This window comes from Arachis stenosperma, chromosome 1, assembly GCF_014773155.1.
Source record: "Arachis stenosperma cultivar V10309 chromosome 1, arast.V10309.gnm1.PFL2, whole genome shotgun sequence".
In the NCBI taxonomy this organism is placed as follows: domain Eukaryota; kingdom Viridiplantae; phylum Streptophyta; class Magnoliopsida; order Fabales; family Fabaceae; genus Arachis; species Arachis stenosperma.
Genome location: NC_080377.1, coordinates 93,720,403 through 93,724,624, shown reverse-complemented (window position 1 = coordinate 93,724,624; position 4,222 = coordinate 93,720,403). Strand labels below are relative to the sequence as shown.

Below are 4,222 nucleotides of genomic sequence, written 5' to 3'. Positions count from 1 at the left end.
TTGGATGATTTCTCCATGAGTAATTATAGGTGTTTCCATAAGGTTCACCTATGTAATTCACCTCTGCCATTGCAGGGTTCTCAGGATCATAAGCTTCTTCTTCAGAAGATGCCTTTTTAGTACTGTTGGATGCATTTTGCCATCCATTCAGACTTTGAGAAATTATGTTAACTTGCTGAGTTAACATTTTGTTCTGAGCCAATATGGCATTCGGAGCATCAATTTCAAGAACTCCCTTACTCTGAGGCGTCCCATTATTCACAGAATTCCTCTCAAAAGTGTACATGAATTGATTATTTGCAACCATGTCAATAAGTTCTTGAGCTTCTACAGGTGTTTTCTTTAGGTGAATGGATCCACCTGCAGAATGGTCCAGTGACATCTTGGAGAACTCAGATAGACCATAATAGAATATATCCAGAATGGTCCACTCTGAAAGCATGTCAGAAGGACACCTTTTGTTCATCCGCTTGTATCTTTCCCAAGCTTCATAGAGGGATTCACCATCTTTTTGTTTGAAGGTCTGAACATCCACTCTAAGCTTGCTCAGCTTTTGAGGAGGAAAGAACTTAGCCAAGAAGGCCGTGACCAGCTTATCCCAAGAGTCCAGGCTATCTTTAGGTTGTGAGTCCAACCATGTTCTAGCTCTGTCTCTTACAGCAAAAGGGAAAAGCATGAGCCTGTAGACTTCAGGATCTACTCCATTAGTCTTTACAGTCTCACAGATCTGCAAGAACTCAATTAAAAATTGATAGGGATCTTCTAATGGAAGTCCATGAAACTTGCAGTTCTGTTGCATTAGAGCAACTAGTTGAGGTTTCAGCTCAAAATTGTTTGCTCCAATGGCAGGAATTGAGATGCTTCTTCCATCAAATTTGGAAGTAGGTGTAGTATAGTCACCAAGCATCCTCCTTGCGCCTCCACCATTGTTATTGGGTTCGGCCATGTCTCTCTCTTTTTCGAGATCCTCTGTAAGGTTTTCTCTGTATTGTTGTGTTTTAGCTTCTCTTAGCTTCTTCTTCAAAGTCCTTTCAGGTTCCAGATCTGCTTCACAAGAATGTTCTTGTCCTTGCTTCTGCTCATATGAAAAAAAAAGAGAATAGAAAAAGAAGAGGAATCCTCTATGTCACAGTATAGAGATTCATTTATGTTAGTAGAAGAATAATAGAATAAAAGAAGAAAAAGGTAAGAATCCAAACACAAGGGGGAAGAGTGGGTTCGAATTCTTGAGTAGAAGAGAGGTTTTAATAGATAAATAAATAAATAGAAGAAGATGAGAGATGGGAGTTTTTGAAAATTATTTTTGAAAAAGGGTTAGTGATTTTCAAAAATTAAGAGAAGAAATAAAATTAAAATTAAAATTTGAAACAATTAGTTAATTAAAAGGAATTTTTAAAAAAAGGGTGAGGTAATTTTCGAAAATTAGAGAGAGAAAAGTAGTTAGGTAGTTTTGAAAAAGATAAGAAACAAACAAAAAGTCAATTAGTTAGTTGAAAAAGATTTTAAAAATCAATTTTGAAAAGATAAGAAGTTAGAAAAGATATTTTGAAATCAAATTTTTGAAAAAGATATTATTTGAAAAGATATGATTGAAAAGATATAGTTGAAAAAGATATTATTTAAAAAGATAAGAAGTCAGAAAAGATATTTTGAAATCAAATTTTTGAAAAAGATATTATTTGAAAAGATATAGTTGAAAAAGATATGATTTAAAAAGATATTTTGGAAAAGATTTAATTTTTTAAAGTTAAAATTGATTACTTGACTAACAAGGAACTAAAAGATATGACTCTAGAATTTAAAGATTGAACATTTCTTAACAAGAAAGTAACAAACTTCAAATTTTTGACTCAATCACATTAATTGTTAGTAAAGTTTTTGAAATTTTGAAATAAAGATAAGATAAATATTTTGGAAATAAATTTTAAAAATTTTCGAAAAAAAATAAGAAGAAAAATGAAAAGGATTTGATTTTTAAAAAAGATTTTGGAAGGATAAGATTTTTAAATTTGAAAATTTGACTTGTCTTATAAGAAATAGCTAAGTTTTAAAAATTTTTTGACTAAGTTAACTCAAATTTTTGAAATTTATGAGAGAAAAAAGGAAAAGATATTTTTTTTATTTTTAAATTTTTAATGATGAGAGAGAAAAACACAAAAATGACTCACAACATGAAAATTATGAATCAAAACACATGATGCATGCAAGAACACTATGAATGTCAAGATGAACACCAAGAACACTTTGAAGATCAAGATGAACATCAAGACTTATTTTTGAAAATTTTCAAGAAAAGAAAAACATGCAAGACACCAAACTTATGAATTTTTAATGCTTAGACACTATGAATGCAAAAATGCATATGAAAAACAACAAAAAACACAACACAAGAAAATATGAAGATCAAACAAGAAGACTTATCAAGAACAACTTGAAGATCATGAAGAACACATGCATGAATTTTCGAAAAATGCAAAAATTTTTGAAACATGCAATTGACACCAAACTTAAAATTAGACTCAAGACTCAAACAAGAAACACAAAATATTTTTTATTTTTATGATTTTATAATTGTTTTTTTTTATTTTTAATTTTTTTTCGAAAATAATTTTTAGAAAAACAAAAAATAAAGAAAAATTTTTGAAAGATTTTTGAAAACTTTTTTTTTGAAAAGAAAATTACCTAATCTGAGCAACAAGATGAATCGTCAGTTGTCCAAACTTGAACAATCCCCAGCAACGGCGCCAAAAACTTAGTGCACGAAAATTACACTATGTAATTCTGCACAACAAACCAGCAAGTGCACTGGGTCGTCCAAGTAATACCTTACGTGAGTAAGGGTCGAATCCCACGGAGATTGTTGGCTTGAAGCAAGCTATGGTTATCTTATTATTCTTAGTCAGGATACCAATAGGGTTCTTTAGTTTCAATTGTAAAAAAAAAATGAAAGGGCATAAAATAAGTAATTGTTACTCAATAATGGAGAATATGTTGGAGTTTTGGAGATGCTTTGTCTTCTGAATTCCTGCAATATAATTCTTTCTTACTTTCAAACATGTAAGGCTCCTTCCATGGCAAGCTGTATGTAGGGCGTCACCGTCCAATAGGATCTTGTGCATGCATCTGGCTGGGCTAATTGTAACGACCCAATTTTCAGTACGCTTAGGACACACCGGAAACTGAGCGCTATCAATTTGTCTTCCTAGTTATTATCTATTATTTATCATATGAGCCTGATTCGTTGTTAAAAGCGTAGTTAATTTGTGAGGTGTATTTTTTTTCTGAAAATGTTTGGATTAATAAACATAATCATTTATAATCAATTCACAAATAATAACAGATAAAACAGTTATAAACAACCACACATAAATACATCACAAGCAGCTAACAAGGTTCAGTGATCCAGCCTTTATTAGAGTATAGACCTTTAGTTAGAACACCCCTAGATATAGCTAAATAATATCTATATATATATATATATATATATATATATATATATATATATATATATATATATATATATATATATATATATATATATATATATATATATATATATATATATACAACATCCCAGGTCCTGACCTGTTCAAGAAGTCCCTAAGCTGGCACCCAGGCTAGCCTAGACTCTATACTCGCCTAGTCCCTCTAAACTACTAAAGCGAGGGAAAGTACGTTCTACGTCTTCAAAAACTCAAGTCAAGTGAACGTCACCAAAGGTAGGATATTATCTGCTATTCCTTTGCACGATCAGACATTGCCATAGGACGTCCCTCTGGTACCTCATCAAGTAGCCACACAACGGGAGTCTCGTACACAGGATTCAGGTTAAAGTGTGCATACGAGCGGGGTACAGACGTTGGCTGGTCTCACAGTATATACATATACATAGATAAAGAGATTCACCCTAGACTCAGAAGACTACCTAGAGCGGAATTCTCTTTACGAACGGTCATCAGCGAACTATGGAAGGGTACTCATGCTTCCATCTGGAGGGGGAAGGGAGAGAGAAGGGGTAAGAACTGGGGAGTTCTTAGTAGGGTCGGGGTTATTAGTTATATTCATTTATTTGGGGTCGATTAGCTGACGAATAATAGAATATAGCGAAGCAGTAACCAAAAGATAAAGATAGAAAGAGAAAGTAGAGGCAATAGAAAGCAGAACACAAACAAAAGAATACAAGAAAATAAAACATAGAAATAGCATACAAGCAGACAAACAC

The 4,222-nt window shown here is 32.4% G+C and overlaps 1 non-coding gene across 1 annotated transcript; it reads left to right on the top strand.

Moving 5' to 3' along the window:
* The first annotated feature begins 436 nt into the window (after positions 1–436).
* On the top strand, positions 437–544 carry LOC130950301 (small nucleolar RNA R71). Its single transcript, XR_009073555.1, has one exon. It is a non-coding gene; the product is annotated as a small nucleolar RNA R71 (small nucleolar RNA).
* The last annotated feature ends 3,678 nt before the right edge of the window (positions 545–4,222 follow it).